The sequence below is a fragment of the Pan paniscus genome, chromosome 16 (assembly GCF_029289425.2).
Source record: "Pan paniscus chromosome 16, NHGRI_mPanPan1-v2.0_pri, whole genome shotgun sequence".
NCBI classification, from domain to species: Eukaryota; Metazoa; Chordata; class Mammalia; order Primates; family Hominidae; genus Pan; species Pan paniscus.
The window spans coordinates 38,895,589-38,908,104 of NC_073265.2; the positions used below are offsets into that span (position 1 = coordinate 38,895,589).

The window sequence follows — 12,516 nt, forward strand, 5'->3', positions numbered from 1 at the left end:
GATTGGCTGATGGCCAGCCAAACCCAAGATATGTGAATGATTCCAGCCAAGATCAGCAGAGTCATCTAACTGACACCTACCTGATTGCAAATACGTGAGCAAGGAATGTCTATTATGCCACCAATGTCTTATAGCTATTTATTGTGGCTATAGATATCTCATCTTTGGATGCATTATCAGATCATCTTCTTCAAGTACCTTAGAAGATTCTCAGTCTCATGTTTCTTGGGCTCTTGACCACTTGCTTTGCCTTAGCTACCACCTCATATAGTAACAGATTACCAGCAGGTTTGTATGATTCCTCTGCTTGAGATCAATTGGCCATATGTTCAGAATCCCTGGCCTATAACAACACTTCTGTGCTTTAAAAACCCCATGCCACAATGACTGTTAAAAGGGCTAGGTGATGTAGTCTGGTAGGTTTGTGAAGTTAACTGTCTGAAAAACTTGGATCAATGGACTAGAAAAAGCTGCTGGGTAAGTTGCTCTTCTTCTGATGGACTGTATAGAGACACTGTTTTTCATCTTGCCTGTCCAGAAGCGTACTCTGTGGCCAAGCAAGTGTACTTGCCACATGATTGGCAGTGTCTCTTCATGGCTTTTCATGAAACAGCAGCAAGTGCTACACAGTAATTTATCAGTTTGCATTTGCCTCCCATTATTGCCAGCCTCACTTCCTTTCTTCCTCGCTCTTACCAGCCTGGATTGTACCTTTAATAAAGTAGTGGATATATTTCCTTTAGGGTCTCTTTTTCTAGGGAAGTCGGGTGTTTTAGTCTGGATTTAGTTAGAAAAGCAGCATCGTTACAAGTATTACATGAATAAAGAAGTTTAGTAAAGAAATTAAGGTTTACCCCAATGTGAGAATTACTGGGGTAATAAAGGTCTGGAAGGCTGCAGCAGGAGAGATTTAGAGAAGCAGTGACTAACTAGGTCAGCCGGAGATTCTCAAAGTACTCATGATTTCATTTGTAGAAACATGTATATCTTAAGCATATCAAGTGTCTCATTCCTCTAATCTTTCTAGGAGCCCTTTGGTTCATCCTGAAGGTCCCCCTAAATCCCTTCAGAAGTCTTAAATAGGAGTAAATGGCCACACCTTTTATTTGTTCTTTTCTTTGAGGCCATGTTAATGGCAGTCCCTTGATTTGGTCTTTGTACTAGGCTGTTTTTAATGATCACATTTTATTTGATGAGAAACAATTTTATTTTCCAGTTCTGCATATCCTAGGTTATGTATTTCATTTCAGTTCCATTTCCATACCCATTGCCTTAATTTTGAGCTTGTCTGTTTCTTACATTTCTCATTTTGACAGAATAAGCTGACTGTTATTAAGTACAATAGATAAGGTACCTAAGAGCCTCGAAATATCACCAAATACCATGAATGCATTAGGTATATTTTTTGTCTTCCATGTTACTGGAAGCATTAATTATAGCAACTTTTTATCTCCAAATACTGACAATTAAAAGACCCTAGTGAAAACTTTAGCCAAACACTTACTGACCCTACATTGAAGGCCACCAGCCAAAAATCACCACCCATACATAAGAGCCAAACATCACTAGACACTTGGTGAAATCCTTCAAATATAAAAGGGGAAAAGGAGGGGAGAAAATCCAAAGGAAATAGACAAACGGAGAATAATGGCAACAAAAAAAAACTGTCTTCAAAATAAGAGTATATTATATTCACAAAACAAGAATAGGAGAGTGTGAAAAAGAACAAGCAATAAAAAAGATCTCAGAAATTTAAAAAGTGATTGCTGAAATAAAAATTAAATATAAGAGTTGAAGATAAAATATAGCATAAGAATAGAAAATTCTGAATTCCAAATACCTAAGGCCAATCTTAGTTAAAAGTTGTAAATGCAACCATAGGCTACATGTTACATTGTATTTAATTAAAAACCTTAAGGGGAAAGGCAATAGAGCTTGTAACAGCTATTACCCTTGGTTGTAAAGGAGAAGGTTGGAGATTATTTGTATACCAACTACTTAAGTTTACAAAAAATAATGAGCATTAGGTAGATGGAATGAAAGTCTATTCATACACTGTATATTAAGCTCTATATACACTGCATATCATCATCATGATATTGAGTTTCTAGCTGGATTGCAGAGATGAGCCAAAGCGCTTGTCCCCAAATTATTATTTATTCATTTTTGAGACAGAGTCTCACTCTTGTCTCCCAGGCTGCAGTGCAGTGGTGCGATCTCAGCTCACTACAACCTCCACCTCCCAAGTTCAAGCAATTCTCATGCCTTAGCCCCCCAAGTAGCTGGGATCACAGGCATGTGCCACCACACCCCGCTAATTTTTGAATTTTTAGTAGAGATGGAGTTTTGTCATGTTTGGCCAGCCTTATCTCAAACTCCTGACCTCAAGTGATCCTGCCTTTGCTTCCCAAAGTGCTGGGATTAACAGGCTGAGCCACAACACCCAGCCTAAATTATTTTTAATTATGACATTTTTTGTATTCCCTTGAGGCACTGACAACTATAGTCTTATTTTATATGTTATAGTGAATCATATTTATCTCATTATATATTACAGAATATTTTGTTTGATGGAGAAAATTCACTGACCTGTGCTGTAATGTTTATACCAGCAATTAGCTGATTGATTTACTATGACCTCACTCTTTATTCAGCAGTTCTGCCACTATTACTAGCTAATCCAACAACGAGGCCTTATTTTGGCTTTCTTTCGAAAGGTCATTTCTGACCCCAGCTTGAAGTTTGTTTATTTTCACTTGAAGAGATCTCTCAGAAAGTCAAAGAAAATAGGAGGAAAAAAACTTAAGATTTAAGGGCCAATCTAAGAGGTCCTTCATTTGAATAATAGGAGTAACAGAATGGGAAAGGCGTGGAAAAAAAATTTGTGATTTCTAAAATTGAGGACATTAAGTCATTAGAGTAAAAAAAAGATGTACATTAAGGCTTATCATCAAGGAATTTCAGAACACTGTGGATAGAAAATACTAAAAGATTTCAAACAGAAGAAATAGGTCGTATATCGACCAATAATCAGGATATTAAAGGACCTCTTAACAACATTGGAAACTAGAAGACATGGGGTGATGCCTTTAGAACTTTAAGTGAAAATAGTTTTCTATTTGGATTCTATTTTTAGTCATGCAATTAATCAAGTATGTATATAGTATAAAGACACAGAAGGTCTCAAAGGTATTACCTCCCATATATTCTTGAGATAAAGATGCTTAGGAGAATACTGAAGATGTTTTCCAGTAAAATGGAGAAGGAAACCAAAAACCAAAAAAGAGAGCATTAAGAAGTCAGCAGGCCAGGCGCGGTGGCTCACACCTGTAATCCCAGCACTTTAGGAGGCCAAGGCAGGTGGATCGCCTGAGGTCTGGAGTTTAAGACCAGCCTGGCTAACATGGGGAAACTCTGTCTCTACTAAAAATACAAAAATTAGTCGGGTGTGATGGCATGTGTCTGTAATCCCAGCTACTCGGGAGGCTGAAGCAGGAGAATCACTTAGAACCTGGGAGGCAGAAGTTGTAGTGAGCCGAGATGGTGCCATTGCACTCCAGCCTGGGTGACAGAGTGAGACTCCATCTCAAAAAAAATAAACAAAAACATAAAAAGTCAGCAAAGGGAAGTTTCAGGGTTTCAGGATTCATTCATCCATTCTAAAAAATTTTGAGTGCATACTATGTGTCAAATTATTGTCTAGGTGATGGCTATAGCATGCCAAGGTAGTAAGTGCTAAGAAGAAAATAAAGCAGAGTAAGGAACTGATAGTGACTGGTGCAGGAAAGGGGTGCCAGTTTAAATAGCATGGTCAGATGGAAAAGCCTGTGATAAGGTAAAACTGAGCAGAGACCTAAATGAAAGGAGAGAGAGTGAACCATGCGAATAATTAAGTGAATAATGTTTTTATTATAGGGAACAATATGTGTGTGTGTATATATATATACACACAAAGGTACTGAGGCAGCAGTATACTTGGCATGTTTGAGGAATAACAAGGACACTAGTTTGGAACAGTGTGTGGGAGGGAAAAAAATGATAGAAGATGACATCATAGGGAGTAATAGTGGTGTGGAGCCATGGTAAGATGTTAAGATTTTACTCTGAGTGATGAGATAGGAAGCCATCAGAGAATTTAAGCAAATGAGTGACAGGATCTGACTTATATTTTTAAAGGATTATTTGGCTTCTTTGTGAAAAATAGACTGCAAGAGAGTAAGAAATAGGAAGACCAATTAGAATGCTATTTCAGTAGTCCATTTGAGAGATGATATTTGCCTGGACAAGGGTTGTGATCATGGGCGAGTGGTACAGAATGACAAGATCCTGCATGTATTTTTAAGGTAGAGCCAGTATTTGCAGATAGTTTAGACATTGTGGTAGATATGAAAATGTGCTGCCTATATCCCCCTTCTAGGAAGGACTTGCTAATTAGCTGCAGGGAGTGTGAAGAACAGAAATCCACCAGTATCAGCACTTCATCTGCAACAGCTATAGAAAAAGCTTCACCTGAGGTTACCCTCGTCTTAGATCTCAGGGCAGCCCTCAGTGGAGATGTAAGGCCTTGCTACTTCAGCCTCATTTATTACACTGTCAGGCAAAACCTTCCTCAGATCTCCCTCTATTACAACTTAATTTCTTCTTCTGCCCAATCCTGCTTCCTCCCCTTCCCCTGAAAGGTGACACTTTCTAATAAACATCTTACACCCCAAACTCCATCTCAGCATTCCTCTTTAGAGGACTCGACCTGTGGTAATTGTTAGTAGGAGTGATCTGAGCTGCCAATGAGAATCCCATCACATGTGGCACATGGAACAAAAGCCCATGGCTCAAGGTGGTAACTTTTATTAGTGGTAAAATGAGAAGATTTACCCACGGAAGAGAATGTGCCAGCAAGTGCAGTATATCAGGTATTTGAGACTCATGAAGGAAATAGTAAATTTAAGAATAACAGAATTGAATGGCCAAGTGCCACTAATGCTCTATAGAAAGAGGGCTTCTTTGGTTGCATACAAATCTCATCTAGAATTTAATAGTCCAAGTAGCCAAACTGGTATTTGTCCTTAAGAATAAATACTGGAAGATCAAGCACAGAAAGTCTAGAATAGAGGCATGTGAATGGACATACTTGTGTCAAGTATGTACATGAACTGTGAAGGTCTCTGTATTACATGCAGTGCCCACCAGAGAGCATTCAGTACTGAAGAGTCTCTAAACAATAAAGCAAACTAAACACATTGCCTAGTTGACGTCATCCATCCTGCTTCAGTTATTCGCCACCCAGTGCTAGCACAGTGGGCACATGAATGGAATGTCCACTGTGGAAAGGATGAAGACTAAGCATAGGGTTCAGTAGCTTGAGTTTCAACTTACCAAGGCTGCCTTAGCTGCTGCTGCTGTTGAATGTCCAACCTACAAGCAACACAGACAATACTGCACCCCTGATATAATACCATTCTTCAATATCAAGTTGGTTACATTGGGCCCCTTCCATACTGGAAGGACCAGCATTTCCTTGTCATAGAAATAGACACAATTTCCAGATAGGAGTTTGCTTTTCCTGTTTGCAGAGCCTCAGTCAGTATCACCATTTGAGTTTACTTAGTATTGTATTGACCAGCATGCGATCTCACATTTTATCATATCAGATCGGGAAACCTATTTTATGGAAAAGCAAGCGCAGGAGTGGACCCATATCCACAGGATCCACTAATAATATCACTTTTTTCACCACTTGGAATTTGTCAGCTTGATAGAACATTGGAACAACCTGCTGAAGGTACAGCTGAACACCAGCTCATAGGCAAATTCTACAAGGATAGGATGCCATACTCCAAGATACAGAGTATGTACTGGATCAATTATCCTTATATAGCATGTGCCCCAATATGAAGAATAGATGGGTCTTGGAACCCATTTATTCCTAGGGGTAGATGCAAAGAGAGTAGAAGAAGAGGTGCCTCCCCTCCGTGCCATCACTTTTAATGACCCATATGGTACTTTGCACCTCTTCATAACTCTGAACTCTGCAGTGAGAGGTCTTGGTCCCACAAGGGGACACAGTTTTGCCGAGAGATATATAAAAAATCTCACTGAAAAACATAAGCTGCAGCAGCTACCTGGATACTTTCGGTTCCTTGTGTCTGTCTAGGGAGCAGCAGCCAATAAAAGGAGTCAAGATCAGTTGACCCTAATCAAGAGGAGATTGGAATCCTGGTTACACAATCTGGGCAGAAGTAATAAATGTGCCCAAGTGATAAACCTACCAAATTGAGACTAATGTGTAGGTGTGGCAAGCCATCCTCAAAAGGGCATGATGGCCTGGAACTCAGGCCTCTCAAGGAATGTGGGTCTGAATTATACCAGATAAACCACCAGGAGCAGCAGAGGTGGTAGCAGAGGCTGAGGGAAATCTAGAATTGATAGTGGAGGATGGGGGGATGTGACAAGTATTGATGGCATTCCTGAGCCTGACTGAAGCAGCAGGCACTGTTGTTGGGTCTGTTTACTTCCATCTTCTATTGCATTCCCAAGCCCCACTGCAGCAGCAAGCACTGTAATTTGTCCCACTAATCTCCCATCTTCTAAATTTCTGAGAGGTCAAGAAAAGAGGTCTCTTGATTCCTTTAGGAACTGCTCCCTAAACATACAGGGAGACATAGATCTATGTGGAGCAAAGGGTGGATTGTAATAAGCAAAGAGATACACTGCCTGATTCACTTTAAGAAAGGACTGACCTCCCAGTTGCAAGGAATGAGGTCAGCAGCCTCCAACTGTCAGCTCCTTCAGAGTCTGCTTCAACTGCAGAAGGACACTGTGCTTGAGGTCATACCCTTCCCATGTCTGGTGACTGAAGTCCAGCTGAATGTAGCTGCCAAAGTTACCTTAATGCCCATGGGAAGCAAAAAATCAAAGAGTTTAAACAGAATTTTGAGAAATCCCAAATCAGTTTTTTTTCAGCATATGACATTTTGGAGTAGTTTGTTATTCAGCAATAGATAACAGAAATTGGTATCAGGAGTGGGGTGTTACCATAACAAAAGGTTAAACCTTACATGGTAAAAAGGACTTTGCCTCTGTCATTAAGTTAAGCACTTTGAAATGTAGAGATTATCCTGAATTATCTAGGTAGGCTCAATATAAGCATGAGTCCTTAAAAGTGGAAGACGGATACATGAGAGGATGTCAGAATGATGTGAAATGAGAAGGACTCAACCTGCTATTGGTGGCTTTACAGGTGAGTGATAGGAACCACAAGCCCCAAGCAGCCTCTGGAAGCTGGAAAAAGCAAAGAAACAGATTCTTTCCAGAGTGTCCAGAAAGGAATGCAGTTCAGCTAACATCTTGATTTTAGATCAGTGAGATTTTTGTGTTGGACTTCTACAGAACTATATAAGAATAAATTGTGTTGCTTAAGCACACTATAATACATGTGGCAAGAAGCTGCCAGCTAAGCCTTGAAGAATAGTGAACAAACTCTTACTGGAGGATGGGAAGGCAGTAAATAAATTATTGAATTATTGAAATAAATGGAGGATTGAGTTATGCATTGACAGAATGCTTAGCAATAATTTTGCTTGTCTTAATGTGGAACAGAAAATGAAACTTAATAGCTTGTAGATGTCTTAAGGAGATTTCCAGGTGAATGTTGAAAGTACTGATTAACTTATTATGGCTGCATCTCATAATGTACAGGAAGACATTTACTGAGTGAACTAAAGAAGGAACTGTTCAATTTGAAAGCAGAATTTAGAGGAAATTTTTCAACCTAGTACTTGTCATTTTTTTATAGAAAAGGAAAAATAAATGGAAGATGGAGCCAAAATCCCAGAGGGAGGAGCCAAGAAGCAAGGAGAGCAATAGATTAGGAAACCACTACCAGAGGGATGAACTGAACCACAATCAAGGAATAGCCTCTTCCTTTGGTGTAGGGGGACCCTGAAAACAATTTAGTTTTATGCTTCCTGTTTCCTTGTCTCCTTTTTTGAATGATAGTCTCTGTGTGGTGTTCCTATCCTAGAAAACCTTAACTGGGACAAGCTACTCTCAAGCATCTTCACTTGAGAAACAGTAACTGAGGAAGTTTATTATATCTGGACATGGTTTAGATGATAAGATTCTGAACTTAAACTTATGCCATAATGGAGTGAGACTCTTAGGGTACAGAGTAAGTACATTTTTGCATGTTAGTGAGACAAGAACTGTGGCCGGGGGCAGACTGTGATAGTTTTCGAAGATGTCCCTCAAACAATTCCTTCCCTTCCTTGGACTCCTCTCTTCAGAGGGTAGAGTCCATTTCCTTTTCCTTTTAATCTGGATTGGCCTTCTAACTCACTTTGACCAATAAAATGTGGTAAAAGTAAGGTCTGGCAGTTTTCACTTTCACTCTCCTGAATCTTCATATTAGAATTCCAGGATATCCTTCTAGAGATATCCATATCTCTAGGGACATGGTGAGTCCCTAGAGACACCACATGGAAAGGCCACCTAGGGAAGAACTGAGATGCCCCAGTCAATAGCACTGCCTTAGTCAGTTTGGGCTAGTATAACAGAAATATCATAGATTGAGTGACTTTTTTTCTTTAAAAAAATGAGATTGTGGAACCTGAAAATACAGTGTAGTAAGAGTGGAGAGAAAGGCCACCTAAGGAAGAACTGAGACGTCCCAGTCAATAGCACTGCCTTAGTCAGTTGGAGCTACTGTAACAAAAAATATCATAGATTGAGTGACTTAAACAACAGAAATTTATATCTTACATTTCTGGAGACTGAAAATATGAAAATCCAAGATCAGAGTTTCAGCATGGTTAGGTGTTTAGTGGGCGCTCCCTTCCTGGTTTGCAGACAGCCATCTTCCTGCTATATCCTCACATGATGGAGAGAGAGAGAACTCTGGTATCTTTGTCCCCTTATAAGGGCACCAGTCTCATCATGGAGGGTCTTCAACCTCATGGCTTCTTGGAACCAAATTACTTCCCAAAGTCCTCACCTCCAAATCTAGCACATTGAGGTTTAGGGCTTCAACATATGAATTTCAGTGCATAGAAAGCACCAAGTCCTCAGACAAAGAGAACTTGAACCTTCTAACTCAGCTTAGCCACTGTCTGCATGCAACCACATAAGTGACCCTGGGTAACACCATTTGGAGCTGAAGAACCACCAGCCAGTACACAGAAATGAGAAATTTTAAAATGGTTGATTTAGGTAATTAAGTTTTGGGGTGGTTTATTACATAGCAATTGATAACTGATACAACAGTCTTTTCGTTAGTAGAAGAGGGGGTAAGAAAGAAAGACTTATGAAGAAAAGACCTGTAGAAAATCGGGCCTACGTACCTCTATTTTTTTTTCATGCTGCCGTGTTTTTTTTAGTCCATGCTGGTGGTATCCTCATCAATGCAATTTTCTTTAAAACTCTGTGAGCCTTTATATCAGATTAGTCCACCCCATTAGAACAAAAGCAACTTCTGTAAATATTGAGACATTCCCTTTCTACCTTTGGCTAAGAATTGGGGTGCTATAGATAATTCCCAAAAGATTATGTAGCCTACAGGGCCGATGAGGTATAGCTTGAAGTCATTCTAAAGTCTTCACAAAGGATCTTACAGCCTTTGATTTTATTATCACTCTGGGACCACGTTTTACTGTTGGCACGTTCGGCTTTTCTCATCTTTTCCCTGAGATCATTTATGATGTGTAAATTACTTTGCTGGCTGAAGTTGGGAATAGAAAACAGTAGAGAATACTTCAAGAGTATTCTAGGTATGCACTAAGTTTATGGGAAGATATGCCATCTACATATTTTACCTTCCTCTCTAGGCCCATCATAAAAATCTTTGAAAAATTAATACTACATTTTAGTATGAATATAAGTTAAACTTAGAGGTGATATCTATTTTGTGGTTAAATGTGTTATAAACATTTATTTAGTGAAATACAGTACAATTACAACAAGCATCAATGAATATTTAATGAGCAGCTGTTAATTTCTGAAGCAGAAAGAAAGATGAATAAAAGTTCTGGTTTTACTTTTAAAAGTGAAGGCTAACTGTTAGCTCAAGAAATACTTTATGTTTGTCCTATGTGAAAGTGTTGATTGCACCTGGTTCTTTGCTGTAAATTAAATAAAAATTCAAATATTTGTAAAATAATATTTTTCTTTAACCTTGAACACTAAGACCTTAATGTTTATAATTTTATTATCAATGTCAACTTTTAAAAACAAACATACATATTTGGCAATGCTGCAAATAGAATCTAAATTATTGAATCAATTTTTCTAATTGTTGATTATTATTTATTTTTTAATTGATCATATATTTTGAAATTTTATAACCACCCTGATTCTGAAAAATAAATTAGTTTGTTGCCTTCAAGGATTCTTAGGTCCAAGTAAAATGGATTCTAAAACAAAAATTAAAGGAAATCTAGATTGATTATATTCTCAGAGATTACCTAATATTCTTATCATTTATTACAGAGGATTTTTTCACAGTCACAGTGATATATATTCCTGTCTCTTTTTGTATTATTAAATATTTGCTTTTGTAACATTTTTTTCCCTTCCAGTTTCTCAAGCAAATATTTCACAAATATTTTAGGCAACTCTAGAGAAATTTTTAATACTTCAATGCACAATACATTCTGATTTTCATGCACTTTGTCCAGAGGGAAGGGAAGAAGGAAAGAAAGAAAGGAAGAAGGGAAGAAAAAAAGAAGGGAGGGAGGAAGGAAGGGAGGGAAATGGAAGGGAAGGAGAAGGCAAGAAGGGAAGAAAGCAGGGAGGGAGATAAAAGGGAATGAAAGAAGGGAGGGAGGGAGTGAGAAATGGAGGAAGGAAGGGAAAGGAGGGAGGGAAGGAGAGAGGAAGCAAATACCCTGGCTGAACCAAGTGGCCTAATGTTTTGTAATCTTAGGGAAAATAATTTCTTTTTTTTCTTCCAAGACACATTTCCCTGAAAACATGTTGTTTGTATTTAAAAGATAGAAGTCTTTGTTATTTTTGGAAACTATTTTTGAAAGTTAAAAATGTTTTCCAAATTTAAGCTTGGACACCTCAGTTTATTTGAACAATGGGAATTAAGAAGCTATTCCAAAAGTAAATTAAGATGAAATCAATGCACAGAGATATTTAAAGCTGGAAGATGGCATCTTCAGAAATCTAGGCTATCCTGCTGGAGAGAAGGACCATGTGGCAAGTCCCTGGAGACACTACAAGGAAAGAAAGGCCACATAGGAAAGAGAAAGAATAATTGAAGTACTCCAGTCATTAACACCAAGGAAAGAAGGGAAATAACTGAAGTACCCCAGTCAACACCAAGGCCCCAGCCAGGTAAGAGAAGCCTTCATGAACTTGCTCGTTCAGCTTAGCTAACAGGTGAACTCAGCCATAAGAGCAACCCCAGCTAACATCACTTGAAGCAACTATTGAAAATAGTTAATCTGAATAACAGATAAGCACCATATCAAGAAACCAGGTAGTTGACTGATTTTTTTCATTATCTAGTCATTAATTCTATTATATGCTGTCAGTTTGTTGCATATGGCCTTTATTATATTGAGGTTCACTTCTTCTATACCTTAATTTGTTGAGAGCTTTGTTATGAAAGGATGTTGAATTTTGTCAAACGCATTTTCTGTATCTGTTGAGATGATCATGTTTTTTTTCCTTCATTTTGCTAATGTGGTGTATCACATTCACAGATTTGCATTTGTTGAATGATCCTTGTATCCCTCGGATAAATCCCACTTGGTCATGGTGAATGACCCTTTTAGTTGAATTTAGTTTGCTAGTATTTCATTGAGGATTTTTGCATCTGTGTTCATCAGGGATATCAGCCTGTAGTTTCTTTTTTCTTGTAGTGCTCTTGTCTGGCTTTGGAAGTATTCACTGTTCTTCAAATTTTTGAGGAGTTTGAGAAGGACTCGTATTAGTTCTTCTTTTAATATTTGGTAGAATTCAGCAGTGAAGCCAACAGGTCCTCGGCTTTTCCTTGATGGGTGACTTTTTATTATTGATTCAATCTCCTAATGTGTTACTGGTCTGTTTGGATTTTCTATTTCTTCATGATTCAGTCTTGGAAGGTTGTATGTGTCCAGGAATTTATCCATTTCTTGTAGGTAATTCAAATCATTGGCATATAATTGTTCACGGTAGTCTTCTTGTATGATACTTTGTTTCTGTAGGATCAGTTGTAATGTCTCTTCTTTTGTTTCTGATTTTTCTTATTTGAGTCTTCTCTCTTTTTTTCTTAGTTGAGCTAAAGATATGTCCATTTTGTTTATCTTTATAAAAACCAACTTTTGGTTTCATTGATCATCTTTATTGTTTTTATAATCTATATTTCATTTATTTCTGCTCTGATTTTTATTATTTCCTGCTTTCCGCTAACCTTGGGCTTTGTTCTTATTTCTCTAGTACTTGAGGTGTAACTTTAGGTTGTTTGTTTCAGATCTAGCTTCTTTTTGATGTAAATGTTTATTGATTTAAACTTCCATCTTAGAAACACTTCTGCTG

The 12,516-nt window shown here is 38.1% G+C and overlaps 1 protein-coding gene across 1 annotated transcript in view; it reads left to right on the forward strand.

Moving 5' to 3' along the window:
* DTWD1 (DTW domain containing 1) overlaps window positions 1-10,694 on the forward strand; it is a 35,918-nt gene extending 25,224 nt beyond the window's left edge. The window contains exon 8 of the transcript XR_008621107.2: window positions 7,793-10,694. The gene's annotated coding sequence lies outside the window, so the exon portion shown is untranslated. The remainder of the gene's footprint in view (window positions 1-7,792) is intronic.
* Window positions 10,695-12,516: the final 1,822 nt, after the last annotated feature.